The sequence below is a fragment of the Chiloscyllium plagiosum genome, unplaced genomic scaffold (genome assembly GCF_037043375.1).
Source record: "Chiloscyllium plagiosum isolate Xiang-an unplaced genomic scaffold, Cpla_swu_hap1 HiC_scaffold_3, whole genome shotgun sequence".
Taxonomy (NCBI): Eukaryota; Metazoa; Chordata; class Chondrichthyes; order Orectolobiformes; family Hemiscylliidae; genus Chiloscyllium; species Chiloscyllium plagiosum.
Window position 1 is genome coordinate 45,395,135 of NW_028270141.1, and position 21,866 is coordinate 45,417,000.

At 41.9% G+C, this 21,866-nt stretch overlaps 1 protein-coding gene across 1 annotated transcript in view; it reads right to left on the reverse strand.

The window, feature by feature from the left end:
* The window catches only part of pgbd5 (piggyBac transposable element derived 5), a 75,619-nt gene that overhangs the window by 41,434 nt on the left and 12,319 nt on the right, over positions 1 to 21,866 (reverse strand). The gene's annotated exons all lie outside the window — the stretch shown is intronic.

Consider the following 21,866-nt stretch of genomic DNA (forward strand, 5'->3'; position numbering starts at 1 on the left):
ATAGCTACCCTGATTAGATCATTTCACGCTAGATATTATGCAAATACATAAAAGGCCCAAAATAGTCACTCTTGGTCTTGATAAGTACCCAGTGTCGAGAGTGTGGTGCTGGAAAAATACAGGTCAGGCAGCATCCGAGGAGCAGGAGAATTGACATTGCGGGCATAAGCCCTTCATCAGGAATGAGGCTTGTGGATCAGTGCTGAGAGATAAATGGGAGGGGGGTGGGGTTGGGGGAGGTAACTGGGAAAGTGATAGGTGGATGAAGGTCAGGGAGAAGGTGATAAGTCAGAGAAGGCAGTGATGGATGGGTCCGGAAAGCAGTGCCAAGTTGGAGGCTTGGACCAACCCCCCATTTACCTCTCAGCCCTGACCCACTTGCCTCATTCCTGATGAAGGGCTCATGCCCAAAATGTCGATTCTCCTGCTCCTTGGATGCTGCATGACCTGCTGTGCTTTTCCAGCACCACACACCCTACACTGATCTACAGCATCTGCAGTCCTCACTTTCTCCTCCTTGATGAGTACCCAGTCAACCCATGGTAAGTCATCTCAAAAGTGTGGCCAACAGGTGAAGATATTATGCAGCAGCACCAGCATGGGTGTTCACCACTAACAGAATGCTGACATCAAGCCAAAAAGACACTTTGTCTGCAAAACAAATGGGTAATGCGGTTCATGAATTTCAGTGCAGGTGTCATGTCAAGTACGTGGGTTGTATGCTCCCCTAAAGACTGGCAAGCTGATTTTGAACAGCACGTGCCTTTGACTGTTCACATTAAGCAAGGTACTGACAGAATCAAATCGGTCTGTGCTCACAAAACTCAGTATCCGACATTAGATGTGATTCTTGGACATCAAAACATTGGGCATTTACTGGATAAGAGCTGAAAATGTGTTGCTTTTCCAGCAACACATTTTCAGCTCTGATCTCCAGCATCTGCAGACCACATGAAGATTAAGTTAACAACATTTATAATCATTAGACTTGCAATGTAGTGCACTTGCACATACTATGCTGCAAATAATAACCAGTTCTTTACAGATAGGAAAAAAAACTTACACCTGTTTCAACTTAAAATAGCTGGTTCCTTTTTAAGGCCTGACCAGAGTCAACCTGCTTGGTTTAAAATTGATACAAAGCCTAACAAAGTTAACTATCAGTCTTAATGGAGCGTGTTTTCTGTGGCAGAAGCTTTACCATGATGCAACCAATCAGTAGTTTCTCTCATGTAACATATGTTGGTTTTCTCCTCAAACTGATATTCTTGAGAATTTTCCTGCTTGAGTGCAAGACAAAAAGCTTTCTCAAGTGTTTTTTTGGCAGCAATACTCAAGTTACATTAATTGATTAGTCACTTATTTATTAAGTTGTTGTCATCTCCTTTCCAACATAAAACAGTTTCAAGTATTTTGCCTGCTGAGAGAAATAGACTTGTCTCTATTTTGCTGATATTGTGTCACCTTCATTTTAAGTGCATTGTCTATAAAGCAGTTCAATAGGAAATCAAATTAGGTTGCATCCAGTACTTCATATGTGAGCCAAGGTAAATGCTAATTTGACCAAACTATAAATCATTTATAATAACACCCGAGATGGGGATAAGGAGTTGTCTTTTGTCAAGCTACAAAGGTTAAAATTGGCATCCCAAAATGGAGCGTAAAAATTATTTTTCTTTGTCCTATAATTTATGCAAACTCCATGGAAGCAGTAGTAGACAATTGGCTCCTTGAGGTAGCTCTGCCAGTTAGACCATGGGCTACAATTTACATCATTCAAACATTCCCCACACTCAAGCTATAATTTTCAAAAGAAATCTATCACATATCTATCAGTCAGAGAGGCGAAGTGAACATGGAACTCCACAGGGCAGGCAGAGAGGCAAGAAGGGACATTAGAGTGTGCAAGAGGTTTAGCAAGTGAATTCCAGAGCAAAGGCATGGCCACTAGGTAGAAATGGGAGTGGAGACAGTATGGAACGCATTGCTACAAGGATTCAGGCTAATGGAATTGCGTACACTTATTGAGGAGAAGCTACAAGCGACAAAGAAATAGATATCCTTGTGGAATTAAACAGAGGTAGCAAGGATGTTCATGTGGAACACAAAAACCAAAACAAACCAGTTAAACAGCCTGTTTTTGTGCTGTTCATTCTAACTAATGTTCCATAATTCAGCTTGAACTGTACACCCTTAGAGTACACAGCTATAATAATGACACCATCTGGCTTTATATGCACACCTGCACAACACATCAGAAGCTCATGAAGGTCATGGAGGTTACATAATGTGCTTAAAATCCCTGCAAAGGACAGTGTAAATGAAGTGAATGTACAGTGAATGCACAAATTAATGCACAAGTCAAAATAGATTTTAAACATTTAATATTGCCAAGAAAATCCTAGGGTGACTTTAAAAATCATAGTTGAATGTGAACAAAAAATTCCTTGTGAGGAAGAGAATGATGATTGCTGTTTCTATTTTAAAAATACATGACAAGTGTGATTTTCACTTTAGGTAAAAACAAGGGCTGCAGATGCTGGAAACCAGATTCTAGATTAGAGTGGTGCTGGAAAAGCACAGCAGTTCAGGCAACATCCGAGGAGCAGGAAAATCGACATTTTGGGCAAAAGCCCTTCATCAGGAATAGAGTCAGAGTGCCTGCAGGTTGGAGAGATAAATGAGAAGAGGGTGGGGGTGGGGAGAAAGTAGCTATGGACTGACAAAGCAGATTGCTTACCCACTATTTACCTGCATTGACTTTACGAAGAGTAAAAATTGGTTGAAGAGGTTTGTGGTGAAAATGACAATTTCCCTGGATGGTTATCACTGAAAATAAAATTCAATACATACCAAGAAATTTTCAACCGGGAAGTGGTGCCTTACGAGTATTAATGTTGGCTATTAATTCAGAGACCCAGATAATGTTCTGGGGTTCTAGGTTCAAATCGTGCCACAGCAGATGGTGGAATTTGAATTAAATTTTAAAAGTTGTGAATTAAGGGTCTAACAATGACCATGAAAACTATGTCAATTTATCAGAAAAACCTACCTGTTTTACTAATGTCCTTTAAGGAATGAAATCTGGCTTACTGTGACTCCAAATGGACAGCAACGTGCTTGATGCTTAACTGCCCTCTCAGCAATAAATGCTGGTCTAGCCAGCGATATCCACATCCATTGAATTAATTTTTAAAAAGATTGCATAGCCTTTTGTGTGAAGCAGTAGTTATGTCTAGAAAGATAAATGACATAGGCTTTTCAAATTCTGAGCTTTTGCCACATTCAGATTGATATATCAATACAGACTACAGCACCATAATAAGGTATCTTTTAACTGCAAAAAAGGAAGGAGGTCATTTATGAATCAGCCCATTTTTAAAATATGAAAGCATCTTCAAAGTACAACTGAATGCTACAAAAACAGCCAGTCATTTTCCTTTCCTTTTCTCAGTAAGGGAATGGGAGAAGAACTCTCCACTCTCAAGGGCTTTCTGAAGATCAGAGTGAGGGATATTCAGTCTTTAATAATCAATTAGATTTGAGACAAATGATTCAGTACAAAATGAAACAAATGTCACACCACAATTTGATAACAGGGCTTTTGACTTTCCATTGTTATCATGATATCCTGAAATCATGTTATAATGCTGAATTATCCAAAGTGAGGTTTGTCCTAGGATGGATGGGTTGTCCCAGTCAAAGTAGTGTCCTTACATATGGATGAGGAAGGACACCAGTTCGACTGGGACGACACATCCATCCTAGATAAGCCAAACAAAGACACACATGAGAATTCCTAGAAGCACGGCTTTCCAACCAGAACTTTATCAACAAACACATTGACTTAGACCCCATTAACCACCCTGGAGAAAAAGAAGAGGAAATGACATCATCATCGGAAATGACATCATGACAGGAAATGACACCACCAACCCAAGGAAACTCAAACGTACAAATAGAAAGTGGGCTACACCACCAGTGCTTCATTTGCAGGCTCACTAAAGATGTTACCTAGTATTGTGACGAAACATCCGAAAATGAACCTTCCAGCTCAGCGAGCAAACCTACATCTAGGATTAATTCAATATATTTTGTTCGTAACTATCATTAAGACAAGTTACTCTTAAATACACATTTCTGAGTTTTTTCTTCAATGTGGCTGGTGAAACCAAGAGCCACATCAACAATCTCTCATCCTTCCCATGCCTATGATTCGATTCAAGCATAACTTAGGACACAGTTGAAGATGCCTCAAATACCACCATCATACTGTTTTCCCGCACACAGTCATCACTTACTATCTCCGACCTTTGTCCAAAGATAAAACGTTCAGCAATTTTTTGCTTATTACATGGAGACTTGTTCTCATTACAAATAAAAAGAATACGAGAGATTAGAAAACAATACAAACAAGGAATAAGAGTAGGCCACTTGACCCTTTGGGCCTGCTCTGCCATTTTAATAAGATCATAACTGATACACGATCCATGGTTAATGTGCGCCCACTGCTGTGGCCTGAATATCTCTTGTAAAAAGCAAAAGTTGTCAATTCCTTAATGCATTTCAGAGTACAATGAATAATGGAAATGACACCTTGTGAGAGGGAAAGCACATGGACCCGATGGGCCAAATGGCCTGTTTCCACACTGTCGGCATTCTATGATTTCTATGATAACCTTTGGAAAGCAGTTATGCCCATTTCAGTGCCAAATACTGAGCGCATGTTATATTTTCTTCAAAATGAAGAGAACCTATGGAAAATATGGGCTTAAAGTTAAAGCCATCAATGCAGGATAATCTTAAAATAAATATTAATTATCACTCTCTCAATGCAGTTGTACTGCACTTATAATGTGAAGAAAGCAGAACTGAAATTACCCCTCTTCAATTCTCACAAAAACGTCATGAACTAATTTAAAGCTGAATTTCTCAACATTAAGGGAAACCACTTTGAATTATGTCTGCTCAACAAAGAGAATGTTTGTTAGGGCAGGATAGGTTTAACAGTGTTAAACTATGCATACATCACAGTTAATTCTTCAGTGTTCCACTGGGAATGGAATATAATGTTGAATATTCACAAAACCTGTCTGGATAGTTTTCTTTATAATGACAGTTATTCAATCCCTGTGGACTATGTCCAAACTCATGACACATCCAGGAGACAGTGGAGTTGGGGGTCATTGAATATTTAAGACAGATGGGCAGATTTTTGCTCATTAGAGGAATCAAGGGTTATCGGGGTAGACAAAAATGTGGAATTTGAAATAAACTGATTAGCCATGATCTTAGTAAATGACATAGCAGGCTTGAGCGGTCAAATATCTACTTCTGGTCCTATTTTGTATGCTCATAATGCAGAAGCATACGTACCATTACTTAAACATTGTCGTCAAAATATAGCAGATCATCAGCTTTGTAAAACTGAAGCATAAAATTATTTAGTACAGACATGCTGCTCTCTACAACCAGATTCATGGTCCAAATACAAAGAGTATTGGAATGCAGGCGTTCGACATTATAAAGAAGGCATGTCTAAGCAGTCATAATAAATGTTCACCTTAAAGCTAATCTGGCAATAATAGCTTGAAAAGAAAAGCCCCACATTCATATGCGATGTCATAAAAAGAGAAAGTTATAAGCCATGCTCATTTTAACACATTAAATTTACAGGGGCTTGATAGCACTGATGCAGAAAAGTTGTTACACACCCAGACACACGCAAGGGATTGCAAACATGTCCACATCGCCTGCACCATGACTGGTCCAGTAGTTGGCTCTCATTATGTACTAATCCGCATTACCATCTTTAACCTGGCCCCAAACCTACAGAACCAGGAAAAACTCTGCCTCAGGAGATTCAATATTATTGAACTCAGACAGCATCTCTTAGCAAACATGACCAACATCCTAGAGCTGGAGAATGCCCACAGCTTCTTTTCCACCCTAAAAGGTACCACAGTTAGCAGGTATGGAGAGACACTTGGCATCTTGAGCAGGAAATACCAAAACTGGTTCAATGACAACCATAAGATTCAGCATCTCGATCACAAATGCAAGGTGTTCATGAACTGACAGTTGAACCAATTCTTGAGCACCATGAAACAAGTCTACAGTAAATGCAGGGCAAGGTGCAGCATAGAACCTGTGACCTATAAGACCAGAAGACATAGGAGTGGAAGTCCACTCTGCCATTCAATCATGGCTGATGGGCATTTCAACGCCACTTACCCGCAGTCTTCCTGTAGCCCTTAATTCCTTGAGAGATCAAACATTTATCAATCTCTGCCGTGAAGACATTTAACGTTCCAGCCTTCAATGCACTCCGTGGTAATGAATTCCACAGGTGCACCACACTCTGGCTTAAGAAATGTCTCCTCATTTCCATTCTAAATTGATCCCCTCTAATTCTAAGGTTGTGCCCAGTGGTCCTAGTCTCCCCACCTAACATAAACAGCTTCCCAGCACCCACCCTTTCTAAGCCATGCATTAAGTTTCTATTCTATTCTATCTCCACTCAACCTTCTAAACTCTAGTGAATACAATCCCAGGATCCTCAGCTGTTCACCGTATGTTAGGCCTACCATTTCAGGGATCATCCGTGTGAATCTCTGCTGGACATGTTCCAGTGCCAGTATATCCTTCCTGAGGCGTAGGGCCCAAAATTGGATACAGTATTCTAAATGGGGCCTAACTAGAGTCTTATGAAGTCTGCTTTTATATTCCAACCCTCTAAATAAATGATAAATGACAACATTATATTCGCTTTCTTAATCACGGACTCAACCTGTAAGTTAACCTTTAGAGAATCCTGGACTAGAACTCCCAGATTGCTTCGTACTTTGACTGTATTCTTTTTTCTAAAGTGCAGGGCCTCGCATTTCCTCACGTTAAATTTCATCAGCTATTTCCTGGACTACTCTCCTAAATTGTCTAAATCTTTCTGCAACCTCCCCACCTCCTCAGTACTACCTGCCTGTCCACCTAACTTCGTATCATTGGTGAACTTCGCCAGAATGCCCCAGTCCCTTCAACCAGATCATTTATATATAAAGTAAACAGCTGCTGCCACAACACTGAACCCTGCGGACACCACTTGTTACCATCTGCCATTCCGAAAAAGAACGTCTTATCCCAAGTCTTTGCATTCTGTCAGACAGCCAATCCTCAATCCATGTCAGTAGCTCACCTCGAACACTATGGGCCCTCACCTTACTCAGCAGCTTCCCGTGAGGCCTGATCAAAGGCCTTTTGAAAGTCTAGGTAGATAACATCCACTGGGTTTCCATGGTCTAACCTACTTGTTATCTCTTCAAAAGAATTCTAACAGATTTGTCAGACACAATCTCCCCTTACTAAATCCATGCTGATTTGTTGTAATCTGACCCTTCCAAGAATTTAGAAATCTCATCCTTAACGATGGATTCTAGAATTTTACCTATAACCGAGGTTAGGCTAATCAGCCTATAATTTTCCCTAACGACTTAAAGAGTAAATGGTGGGTGGAAAGAGTGCAGGAGATTCAGCAACTCACTGCCAGTCACAAAGTGTAAAGCTTGTTCAGTGCAATCAAAGTCACCTACAGTCTAAGTACCCACGGACCTACTCCACTGAGAGCCAAAAGCAGAGAGTTGTTCAAAGACTGAGAGGCAGTCAGCACCCGCTGGAGAATACTCAAGGAACTCCTTAGTCAAGACATAGCCTTCAGTACAAGTATTCTGGACACCATTGCATAACATATCACTTGTCGCCATCTCAGCACCTCCAATCCACTGAGGTCAAGAAAGCCATCTGACACCTGTAAAACAACAGACCTACAGTGCAGATGGAATCCCCACTGAAGTACTAAAATATGGCAGAAAAGCATTTATCTGAGTCAACAATCTCACTGCATTTGCCTCGAAGGAAGAACATGCTGGGAGATCTCATTGTGACCATCAAGGACAAAAGAAATTACAGGGATTTCCTTACTGCCCACTACAGGAAAGGTGTCTGTGAGAATCCTTAACTGTCTCCTCGCAGTGGTTGAAAGGCTCCTCCCAGACACTCAATGCAGCTTCTGCCCATCAATAGACATGATTTTTAGAGCACAACAAATCCAAGAAACATACACAGAACAGCACCAACTTCTGCACATGGCCTTTTTGGATCTCAAAAGACATTTGAGTTTGCCAGCCATGTGGGATTGTGGAATATCCTCCTCAAATTCGACTACCTGCAGAAATTCATCATAATTCTCTGTCTGCTCCATGATGGCATGCAAGTCATGATCCTCATAAACAAAGAGATTCACTACATACCCTACATGAGTACAAACTGGGGTCAAGTAGAGCTGTATCTCAAGTAGAGCTACAGATGAGGAAGGAACCACTTTGAATGGGACAATACATCCATCCTCGGACAAGCCAAACAGAGACATGCATGAGAATTCTTAGAAGCGTGGCATTCCAACCAGAAATCTATCAACAAACACCAACTTGGACCCCATCTACCACCCGCTGAGAAAAAGATCAGGAAATGACATCACAACACAGGAAGTGTCACCAACCCAAGGAAACCTAAACACAAATAGAAAGCGGGTCATAACACAAGCGCTTCACCAGAGGCTCTCTGGTGATGTAAGGCAAAAGTGAGGACTGCAGATGCTAGAAACCAGAGTTTATATCAGAGAAAAGCACAGCAGGTCAGGCAGCATCCGAGGAGCAGGAAAATCGACGTTTCGGGCAAAAGCCCTTCATCAATTTTCCTGCTCACTGGTGTTGTTACCTAATATGGTGACGATACATCTGCAAGTGAACCATGCAGTTCAGCTAGCAATCATTGCATTAATGCCCATCTCCATCTTCCTCATTACAACACTCCACCCCATTATCATGAAGCTAATGTACAGGACAGAGAAGAAACTGCTCAACCTTTGATTATTCCAGGCCAGAATCAAGATCATCCCAACTTTATCATCAAGCTGCAACATGCACATAACGTCTGCATGTGTACACAGTCAAAGGCCGAGCGACAAGCAATCGATGCATTCATTGAGGCATGAGAGAAAATAGGCCTCAGACTAAATAATCAGAAAACAAAGGTTCTCTAGCAGTCTGCCATATACAACTGACCTTCTCAAACGTTAAAATCCAAGGCAACATGAACTATATCTCAGGAGCCTCCCCAGTGTGAGCAGATATTGGAGTTGATGTTAGATTTTATCGTCAATGTACCAGTGCTGCCTTCAGATATCTAAGGTACAGAGTGTTCAATGTCAGAGATCTAAAACCCAGCAGCAACATTCTCCTGTACACATCAAAAACTTAGACCATGGGCAACAGACATGACAAATCCCTGGCAAATTATCACCAGTGCTGCCTTCACAAATCCTGCAAATCCACCAGCAGGATAGGCATACCAGAGGCATCTTCTGCCAGGCCAAAATCTCCACTAGCAAGACACTGGCCATATTCATCCAGCTGCAACGGGAAGGCCACATTGTCTGCATGGCCAACACAAGACTCCCTGAACAAGTGCTCTACTCAGAGCTCTGCAACAGTAAGTTATCACTAGGAGGGCAAAGGAAACACCACTAAGACACCCCGAAAGCCTCCCTAAACAAATGTATGATCCCCAGCCACATGTGGGAACTGCTTGCCCTAGAATGCATAGACTGGAGCAGCATTCACAAAGACATCAACCACTTCGAGTATCACCGAGTGGAGCCTATGGAAGCCAAGTGCAAGCAAGCAGAAAAAGCAAACTGAATCCAAAGCACCCCACTCTCCCATCTCATGAAACATCACCTGCCCCACCTACAGTCCTAGGATTAGACTATTTAGTCACCACAGAACCTACCACCCTGGAGTGGAAACAGGTCATCTTCCACCCAGAGGGCCTGTCAAAGAAAGAACAATATGCAATATGGTCACCAACAATATTACCCCTAGACAATTGCAACAGATGGACAGCAATGATAACCAGTTGTCAAATAGATCCAATCTGAAACTGCTTGTCTACATTCAGCAAGCTAGTTCTCAATCCAGCTTGATATATTATTGTTAGTACATTATAGAAGAAGTCTTTGATCTTATCGGAAAGCCTCTTGTGTAGTACTTTGACAAAAGCTTGTGGAAGTCAAGGTAGAGAATGTCTATTAGGCTTCTTTGGCGCATTGTTCTAGCAAGTATATTTATGAACCCCTCACTAAATGAGGTTTTGTGTACCTTCTTTGTACCATGCAATGATTCAGTGATTTATTCGGAGAGAATGCTGGACAATAACCTGATCAGTATCTATTTTAAGGTTTGGCAGGCTGTCTGTATAATGGGTCCTTGTTAGTAAAGAGTTCTTTTATTGATGGTACTTGCAGAATAAATAGTTTTTTTCTCTTCAAAAATGATTTTAAAGTAGCCGAGAATTCATGTACGCCTTATAAGCTGCTCAAATCTGAAAATGCAGTAGCTTTTTGAACAGCCATCAGGAGAGAAATTCTCTCTTTTCCTCAAATAATCATTTAATAATTCTGTTGATAATGAATATTGCCGGCTATTCAGGTAGCGTAGACATTCTTTTTTTTCAGTTGGGTAAAGAATTTGGGGCAAAAGTGTAACTTGCAGAATACTTAAAAGTAGTGCATTCTTGTGCAACCCCATGTTATTGAAAATTGCACTTTAGAAAGAGCACTTAAAATGTTGGAGATGTAATCATGTTACAGCCAACACGTTTTAAAAGTTTGCGCTTTAGAAACAGTGTCCCCAATTTGTCAATCGCATTACAGCAAATTCATGTTAACAGAACGCGCATTATAACAGAATGACCTGTAGTTAGAACTACAGTGACTAGAGATTGACCTCCTTCAGATTTTTAAGATAATGAAGAGAACAAGGTTTTATTACAATTAAGTAGACTAGAGAGGACCAGGAGTTACAATTGTAAGTTGTATAAACCAGAGCTATGTCAGGTCCTGGTTAGTTTCCCAGAGAAATGTGGAATTCTGCAACAAAATGCCATTTTGCAGTGTGAATTCCTTCAAGTGAGATTCTGACTAGGGTGATGATTATCTTTTTAAAAAGTAGTTGTCTCCAGGACTAATTTTAATTGCCTAGATGGGCTGGAGGGGATTTTCCCAGATTTTCTCACAACTTGTTCTGAGTATTTATCTGATCTTTCAATTTGGTGTAAAGTGTGCATGTTGTGGTGCATAGGGAATTGTTAAGGTTTGTTTTTCTGTCATTCTGTCTTTTTGAGTTCTGAAATAGCAAATTAGGTGTAATGCTTTTAGAAACTATATTGCTCAATGTTTTTTCTTTGAAAGCCCTTCCAGGTTGCTCAATTAATCAATGGGATTATTTTCCCAATTTTGGGATAAATCCCCAGATAGAGTCAGAGATGTACAGCACAGAAACAGACCCCTTAGTCCAACGTGTCCTTGCTGGCCAGATATTCTAACCTAATCTCGTCCCATTTGCCAGCACTACGCCCATATCCCTCTAAACCCTTCCTATTCATATACCCATTAAATGTTGCATTTGTACCAACCCCCACCACTTCCTCTGGCAGCTCATTCCATACAGCAGAGTCTGCATGAAATCTTTCCCCGCTCACCATAAACCTATCTGGACTCCCCCACCCAGGGAAAATACCTTGTTGATTTACCCTATTCAGGTCCCTCATGATTTTATAAATCTTTAAAAGGTTTATAAACCTCCGACGCTCCAGGGAAAACAGCCCCAGCCTATTCAGCCTCTCCCTATAGCTCAAACCCTCCAATCCAGGCAACATCCTTCTAAATCTTTTCTGAACCCTTTCAAGTTTCACAACAACATCCTTCTAACAGGAGGGAGATGAGAATTGCACATAATATTCCAAAAGTGGCTAGATCAATGTCCTGTACAGCCGCAACATGACCTCCTAACTCAAATACTCAATGCTCTGACCAATGAAGGAAATCATACTAAATGCCTTCTTCACTATCCTATCTACCAGAGACTCTACTTTCGAGGAACTATGTACCTGCACTTCAAGGTCGTTGTTCAGCAGCACTCCCCAGCATTTTAACATTGTCCTATCCTGATTTGCCTTTCCAATATGCAGCACCTCACGTTTTCCTAAATTAAATTCCATCTGCCACTCCTCAGCCCGTTGGCCCATCTGATCAAGATCCCATTGTAATCAGAGGTAACCTTGTTCGTTTTCCACTACATCTCCAATTTTGGTGTCATCTGCAAACTTAATAACTATACCTCCTATGTTCACATCCAAACCATTTACATAAATGACAAAAAGCAGTGGACCCAGCACCAATCCTTGTAGGACACCACTGGCACAGGCCTCCAGTCTGAAAAACAACCCACCATCCTGTCTTCTATCTCTGAGCCAGTTCTGTATCAAAATGGCTATTTCTCCCTGTATTCCATGAGATCTAACTTTGCTAACCAGTCTCCCAAGGGGAACCTTGTCGAACGCCCAACTCAAGTCCACATAGATCACGTCCACCACTCTGCCCTCATCAATCCTCTTTGTTACTTCTTCAAAAAGACTCAATCAAGTTCATGAGACATGATTTCCCATGCACAAAGCCATGTTGACTACTCTTAGTCAGTCCTTGCCTTTCCAAATACATTTGCATCCTGTTCCTCAGGATTCCCTCCAACTTTCCCACCACCAATGTCAGGCTCACTGGTCTATAGTTCCCTGGATTGTCTTTTCCACCTTTCTTAAATAGTAGCACCATGTTAGCCAACCTCTAGTCTTCTGACACCTCACCTGTGACTATCGATATCTCAGCAAGGGGCCTGTTTTAAAAAATTCTCAAGGTCAGGTTCGTAGGAGAGTAGTCTGACACAGAACAAACGACCAAGAGGCGAGTCTGCTAGAATATGGGCATTTTATTCCCCGCAGCGTCGCCACAACCAACGGGTCTGGCTTATACTCACTCTACATGTTACCGTAACTGGGAGCCGTCAGTTCTCGTAGAGCGGTTGCCAACAACCCACGCTCGGCGGTTAAACGTAACCCCGGAGCAGACTCACCGAACTGGAGACTTTTCCAGCTGATATACTCTTTTCCAGATATAAACATTCATGTGAACAGCAGAGCAAGGCTAAAAAACACATTCCATTCTGGTTACATACAGATAAGAAGATTCACACGGGGAGGTGTGTAATAAGATTCACACGGGACTAAGCAACACCTCCATTCCGGTTAGATTCACACATGTATTGGGACATAATTTTTAACCGTTTCACCACATTCCACTGCTTGGCCCAATACATGTGTTACATTATGATTCACACATGTATTGGGACATAATTTTACACCACAGGGCCCAACAATAACTTCCCTAGTTTTCCAGAGTTCTAGGATACCCGATCAGGTCCTAGGAATTTATCCATCTATGTGTTTCAAGACATCCAGCACCGCCACCTCTGTAATATGGACATTTTTCAATATATCAACATCTATATAGAATGGGGAAATAGATGTTGACATTTTTTAAAATGTCCTTCTCCACAGCAAGCACTGATGCAAAAAAATCATTTAGTATCTCCCCCATCTCCTGCAGTTCCACACATAGGCAGCCTTGCTGATCTTTGAGGGGTCCTATTCTCTCCCTAGTTACCCTTTTGCCCTTAATGTATTCATAAAATCCATCCGGATTCTCCAAACCCTATTTGCCAAAGCTATCTCATGTCCTCTTTTTGCCCTCCTGATTTCCCTCTTAAGTATACTCCTACTGTCTTTTAACTCTAAGGATTCACTCGATCTGTGCAGACTATACCTGACTATTTGTTTCCTTCTTTTTCTTGACCAAAACCTTAATTTCTCTTGTCATCCAGCATTCCCTGTATCTACCAGCTTCGCCTTTCACCTTAACTGGAACATACTGTCTCTGGACTCTTGTTATCTAATTTTTGAATGCTTCCCATTTTCCAGACATCCCTTTACCTGCAAACAAAGCCTCCAATCAACTTTTGAAAGTTCCTGCCTAATACTGTCAAAATTGGCCTTCCACCAATTTAGAACTTCAACTTTTAGATCTGGTCTATCTTTTTCATCACTATTTTAATAGAATTGTGGTTGCTGGCCCCAAAGTGCTCCCTCACTGATGCCTCAGTCACTTGGCCTGCCTTATTTCCCAAGCTTTGCACCTTCTCTAATAGGTACATCCACATACTGAATCTGAAAGTTTTCTTGTACACACTTAAATTCCTCTCCATCTAAGTTTTTAAGACTATAGCAGCTCCAGTCTATGTTTGGAAAGTTAAAATCCACTACTATTACCACCCTATTATTCTTACAGGTAACCAAAATCTCCTTACAAACTTGTTTCTCGATTTCCTACTGACTATTGGGGGTCTATAGTACAATCCCAATAAGGTGATCATCCCTTTTTTATTTCTCAGTTCCACTAAAAAACTTCCCTGGAAGTATTCCCAGGAACATCCATAATATTATCCCTTACCAAAAATGCCACTCCCCCTCCTCTCTTGCCCCCCTTTCTATCATTTCTATAGCATTTGTATCTTGGAACATTAAGTTGCCAGTCCTGTCCATCCCTAAGCCATGTCTCTATAATTGCTATGATAGCCCAGACTCATGTTCCTAACCAGGCCCCGAGTAATCTGTCTTACCGTTAGTTCTCTTGCATTGAAGTAAATGCAGTTTAATTTACCTTGTTCTCTGCTTTGTTCCTACCTGACTTGACTGACTTGCTTTTTTTCCCAACTATACCAGTTCAGACCAATCTCTTTGCTCACCATCTCCCTGGTTCCCACCCACCACCGCCTTATTAGTTTAAATCCTCCCAACAGCTCTAACAAATCTCCCTGCCAGAATATTAGTCCCCTTCCAATTCAGGTGCAATCTGCCATTCTTAAACAGGAAAGGTGAGGTCACCCTGTTAGGAGTTTTCTACAGGCCTCCTAATAATCCTAGAGACGTAGAAGAAAGGATTGCGAGGATGATTGAGGAGAAGAGTGAAAGTAATAGGGTGGTTGTTATGGGGGACTTTAACTTTCCAGATATTGACTGGGAAAGCTATAGCTCGAGTTTGTTAGATGGGTCGGTGTTTGCCCAATGTGTGCAGGAGGGTTTCCTAACACAATATGTAGACAGGCCAACAAGAGGTGAGGCCATACTGGATTTGGTTCTGGGTAACGAACCAGGCCAGGTGTTGGAATTGGAGGTAGGTGAGCACTTTGGGGACAGTGACCACAATTCGGTGACCTTTACTCTCGTGATGGAGAGGGACAAGTGTGCACTGCAGGGCAAGAGTTATAGCTGGGGGCAGGGAAATTATGATGCGGTGAGGCACGATCTAGGATGCATGGCTTGGAAAAGTAGGCTTCAAGGCATGGGCACAATTGATATGTGGAGCTTGTTCAAGGAGCAACTATTGAGTGTCCTTGATAAGTATGTACCTGTCAGGCAGGGAGGAAAGGGTCATGTGAGGGAGCCGTGGTTTAATAAGGAAATGGAATCCCTTGTTAAAGGGAAGAAGGCGGCCTATGTAAAGATGAGACGTGAAGGTTCAATTGGGGCGATTGAGAGTTATAAGGTAGCCAGGAAGGATCAGAAGAGAGAGCTAAGAGCAGCAAGGAGGGGACATGAAAAGTCCTTAGTTGGTAGGATTAGGGAAAACCCTAAGGCTTTCTATAAGTATGTCAGGAATAAAAGAATGACTAGGGTAGGAATAGTAGTGGGATGTTGCGTGTGGAGGCTGAAGAGATTGGGGAGACACTGAATGAATACTTTTCGTCAGTATTCACTCAGGAACAGGATATTGTTGCCGATGTGAATACTGAGTCACAATTAATTAGAATGGACGGCTTTGAGGTATGTAGGGAAGAGGCGTTGGAAATTCCGGAAAGGGTGAAAATAGATAAGTCCTCTGGGCCTAATGGCATTTATCCTAGGATTCTCTACGAAGCAAGGGAGGAGATGCAGAGACATTGGCCTTGATTTTTATGTCCTCGTTGTCTACAGGAATAGTGCCAGTAGACTGGAGGATAGCAAATGTGGTTCCCTTGTTCAAGAAGGGGAGTAGGGATAACCCTAGTAACTATAGGCCGGTGAGTCTCACTTCTGTTGTGGGCAAAATCTTAAAGAGGATTGTAAGGGATAGGATTTATGAACATCTGGATAGGAATAATGTGATCAAGGATAGCCAGCATGGTTTTGTGAAGGGCAGGTCGTGCCTCACAAACCTTATTGAATTCTTTGAGAAGGTGACTAAGGAGGTAGACAAGGGTAAAGCGGTAGATGTGGTGTATATGGATTTTTGTAAGGCATTTGATAAGGTTCCCCATGGTAGGCTACTGCAAAAAATACGGAGGTATGGCATTGAGGGCGAGTTGGAGGTTTGGATTAGGAATTGGCTGGCTGGAAGAAGATAGAGGGTAGTAGTTGATGGTAAAGGTTCATCTTGGAGTGCAGCTACCAGCGGTGTTCCGCAAGGATCTGTTTTGGGACCATTGCTGTTTGTCATTTTTATAAGTGACCTGGAGGAGGGGCTAGAAGGTTGGGTGAGCAAGTTTGCGGATGATGCGAAAGTCGGTGGAGTAGTTGACAGTGAGGAAGGATGTGTCGGGTTACAGTGGGATATAGATAAGTTGCAGAACTGGGCAGAAAGGTGGCAAATGGAGTTCAATGTAGTAAGTGTGAGGCGATTCCATTTGGTAAGAGTAACAAAAAGATGGGGTACTGGGCTAATGGTCAGATACTTGGTAGTGTGGATGAGCAGAGGGATCTTGGTGTCCATGTACACAGATCTCTGAAATTTGCCACCCAGATAAATAGTGCGGTGAAGAAGGCATATGGCATACTGGCTTTTATTGGTATAGGAATTGAGTTCCGGAGCCTTGAGGTCATGTTGCAGTTGTATATGATTCTGGTGCGGCCACATCTGGAGTATTGTGTGCAGTTTTGGTCGCCATACTATAGGAAGGATGTGGAGGCACTGGAACGGGTGCAGAGGAGGTTTACCAGGATGTTGCCTGGTATGGTAGGAAGATCGTATGAGGAAAGGCTGAGGCACTTGGGGCTGTTTTCATTGGAGAAAAGAAGGTTTAGGGGTGACTTGATAGAGGTGTACAAGATGATTAGGGGTTTAGATAGGGTTGACCATGAGAACCTTGTTCCATGTATGGAGTCAGGTATTACGAGGGGGCATAGCTTTAAGTTAAGGGGTGGTAGGTATAGGACAGATGTTAGGGGAAGATTCTTTACTCAGCGAGTCGTGAGTTCATGGAATGCCCTGCCAGTAGCAGTGGTGGACTCTCCCTCTTTATGGGCATTTAAACGGACATTGGATAGGCATATGGAGGATAGTGGGCTAGTGTAGGTTAGGTGGGCTTGGATCAGCGCAACATCGAGGGCCAAAGGGCCTGTACTGCGCTGTATTTTTCTATGTTCTATGTTCTAGGTCACTTCTACCTCAGAAGAGATTCCAATGATCCAAAAATGTGAACCCTTCTCCCCTGCACCTGCTCCTCAGCCACTCATTCATCTGCTCTATTCTCTTATTCCTACCTTCACTAGCTCGTGGCATTGAGACTAATCGAGATATTACTACCCTCGAGGACCTCCATTTTAAATTCCTGCCTAACGTCCTACATTGCCCCTTCAGAATCTCATCCTTTTCCCTTCCCATGTCATTAGTTCCAATGTGTACAATGATCTCCTGCTGGTCCCAGTCCCCTTTGAGAATATTCTGCACTCTCTCAGAGATATGCTTGATCCTGACACCAGGGAGACAACACACCATTCTAATTTCTTGCTGTCAGAGGCACAGATGGATGCTTCTGTGCCTGATTAGAGAGTTCCCTATCACAATCAATTGCTTGAAACCTGACAGACCCCTTGTTACACTCGAGACATTCTCGGTATCAGAAACTTGGACTCTCAGGAATGTAGCATGAATAACCATCACCCCCTACATATTCCGAAATAAAGCCACAGGAAACTCCTGCACTATCTGCCTCCCTCTCCTGGCCGTAACCCATCTACTAACTGTATCTGGGTTTTTCTCCCTTCCTATAACTACCATCCATCACACTCCCAACTCCTGTAAATTCCTCATTGCCTCTAGCTGCCTCTCCATCTGATCCATGTGATCTGATAGGATTGGCAACCAAACAGACTTACTGCAGACGTAACCGTCAGTAATGTGGAAATTCTCCTTAATCTCCCACATCCGGCAGGAAGAGCACATTACTCAATTAACTGCCATCTTTGCACTTTAACAATTTATAGAAAATAGCACAGTCTTACTGATTTAAAACACCGCTCCAGGCTAACTTAGTGCCTATGGCTTACAGTTTTAAATTTTATTCAAGAGACAGATCTCAATAAAACATAACCAAAAAGAACCCATTCTAATCACTTAAAAAGTCAGCAAGGTTACACAAAAACCATGCACTTATCTGCTCGTGTGCTGTGAGCACTCCCACACAGATTCCTCCAAGGTCAGCTGTGAATTTCGGTGTTTGTTAATTTTTCTTAGATGCACTCCGATGTCCAGAAATACTTGAACTCAAAACAGTCAAGGCAGTAGCATGCAGATTCACTGCTGTGTCAGAAAGCAATATAGGTTTCTTTCTCTGTCTGTCTGTCTCTCGATCTCTCTCTCACACACACACTGCCTTTGTTCTTTCCTCCTTTTCAAAGTGCCATTGTTTTGATTTCCCCCCCACCCCAGCCAAAGTTCCAAAATGATGTAATAGCTTATAAAACACTAATTATTGCTCTTAGAATTTGAGGGAGTCACCTGCAACACCTAAAATACCTCAAAATTCTGGAAAGGGTGAAAAAAATTCTGGAAAGGGTGAAAATAGATAAGTCTCCTGGGCCTGATGGCATTTATCCTAGGATTCTCTGGGAAGCAAGGGAGGAGATTGCAGAGCCTTTGGCCTTGATTTTTATGTCCTCGTTGTCTACAGGAGTAGTGCCAGAAGATTGGAGGCTAGCAAATATGGTTCCCTTGTTCAAGAAGGGGAGGAGGGATAACCCTAGTAACTATAGGCCGGTGAGTCTCACTTCAGTTGTGGGCAAAATCTTAAAGAGGATTGTAAGGGATAGGATTTATGAAAATCTGGATAGGAATAATGTGATCAAGGATAGTCAGCATGGTTTTGTGAAGGGCAGGTCGTGCCTCACAAACCTTATTGAATTCTTTGAGAAGGTGACTAAGGAGGTGGACGAGGGGAAAGCAGTAGATGTGGTGTATATGGATTTTAGTAAGGCGTTTGATAAGGTTCCCCATGGTAGACTACTGCAAAAAATACGGAGGTATGGCATTGAGGGTGAGTTGGAGGTTTGGATTAGGAGTTGGCTGGCTGGAAGAAGACAGAGGGTAGTAGTTGATGGCAAAGGTTCATCTTGGAGTGCCGTCACTAGCGGTGTTCCGCAAGGATCTGTTTTGGGACCATTGCTGTTTGTCATTTTTATAAATGACCTGGAGGAGGGGTTAGAAGGTTGGGTGAGTAAGTTTGCGGATGATACGAAAGTCGGAGGAGTTGTAGACAGTGAGGAAGGATGTGGCAGGTTACAGCGGGATATAGATAAGCTGCAGAACTGGGCAGAAAGGTGGCAAATGGAGTTCAATGTAGCTAAGTGTGAGGTGATTCACTTTGGTAAGGGTAATAAAAAGATGGGGTACTGGGCTAATGGTCGGATACTTGGTAGTGTGGATGAGCAGAGGGATCTTGGTGTCCATGTACACAAATCTTTGAAAGTTGCCACCCAGGTAAATAGTGCGGTGAAGACGGCATATGGCGTACTGGCTTTTATTGGTAGAGGAATTGAGTTCCGGAGTACTGAGGTCATGTTGCAGTTGTATAAGACTCTGGTGCGGCCACATCTGGAGTATTGTGTGCAGTTTTGGTCGCCATACTATAGGAAGGATGTGGAGGCACTGGAACGGGTGCAGAGGAGGTTTACCAGGATGTTGCCTGGTATGGTAGAAAGATCGTATGAGGAAAGGCTGAGGCACTTGGGGTTGTTTTCATTGGAGAAAAGAAGGTTTAGGGGTGACTTGATAGAGGTGTATAAGATGATTAGGGGTTTAGATAGGGTCGACAGTGAGAATCTTTTTCCACGTATGGAGTCAGCTATTACAAGGGGGCATAGCTTTAAATTAAGGGGGGGTAGGTATAGGACAAATGTTAGGGGTAGGTTCTTTACTCAGCGAGTCGTGAGTTCATGGAATGCCCTGCCAGTAGCAGTGGTGGACTCTCCCTCATTATGGGCATTTAAGCGGGCATTGGATAGGCATATGGAGGATAGTGGGCTAGTGTAGGTTAGGTGGGCTTGGATCGGCGCAACATCGAGGGCCGAAGGGCCTGTACTGCGCTGTATTCTTCTATGTTCTCTGTTCTATAAAGGAGCAGCTCTTACAGCCACAATATTTTCCCGTCCTCCATCTTGGATTATGTAGAATCTATGTTAGTAAAGAGACTCTACAAAGTCATTGTCATTTCCAGTGGCTTCACTGACGATGACTCAATCCAATTTGTTTCCATTTATGAGTTATTGTAGTGGTTAACTGATTGGCTTGCAAGAGGGCATTTAAGAGTGAACTACACTTCTGGGGTCACACATCTGTAGGCCAGACTAGGTGAATCTTTCCTTTTGAAGGGACACAGTGAATCAGATAGGTTTTTACAATAATCAAAATGGTTTCACAGTCACATTTGACTAGCTTTTAATTCCAGATTTTTTTTGTAAACTGAATTTAAATTTCACCATCTGCCATGGTGAAATTTGAACTCCCTTGAGCATTAACCCAGGTGTCTGAATTACTAGTGGAGGGACACTGCCACCATGCCCTACCTCCCTTCAATGACTGTGAATAGTAATTCTTGACTGAGGTAAAAACATTTCAGAGTTGCTGGTAATGTTACACATTTCCAATCTCTGAGGGAAAAAAACAGAATCATTACTAATAGTTGTCCCAAAAAAAATTGAGAACAGTTCTACAATCAGAAATAATTCACAATCAGAAATAATTCACAAGACATAAGGTGCTTAATCAAAAAATGAGATTCTATTACTTGCACTTGTGTTGAGCTTCATTAAAACAGTGCAAAAGGCTAAATAATGAGGTCAAAGTGAGAGAGGGGCAGAGAAATATATATTTTTTTAAAATCAAACTAAAGTTTCGGGACCACAGCTATGGACTGAATGGAGGTGTTCTGCAAAGTGGACGTCTAATGTTGGGGATCAGCATCACAGGCAGAAATACACTAGTCTAACTTGAAATTTGCACAAGTACACTGCCATGGTACCTGGAAGAATGCTTGGTGTCTTAATGAGTGATCAAAAAGGACAGGTGTTCATGGGAAGGTGAAGTGGTAGTGGTGACTAAGGAACAGAGCAGGGTATCAATGGAGGAACATTTAACATGCTTTTCAGACATGGATGGATTTGGTGAGTAGTGAATAAAGTTGCTCACTTAATCAGTTTGTTTCATTAATCAATGGAATCAGTGGTTATTACTAACTTTTACACAACTAAGACAGAGCAATATAAAATAAATACATGCACAACTAAGTAGTTAGTAGATGAGAAGAAAGTCTATTGGTGACAACCAAAACAAAATTCTGCAAAAAATGAAAATGCAGTTCAGACAGCAAACATAATTCTGAGGACAGTGTATTGGAGAATAAGGAATGCAAAATGAAAAGTATGAAGCAAAGTACTGGCAAAGTACTGGGTTAAAAAAAAAAGTAGGACATTTCAGAATTTCTGGCACTATCCTTGAGTTATCAGCTTTTCCTGGTTTTATAATGATGATAGCTTTCAGATCAAACATTCCAGAGAAAAAATAGATAAAGCAAATCAAGTTATTGTGCCAGCATGTAAAGATGCATGAAGTA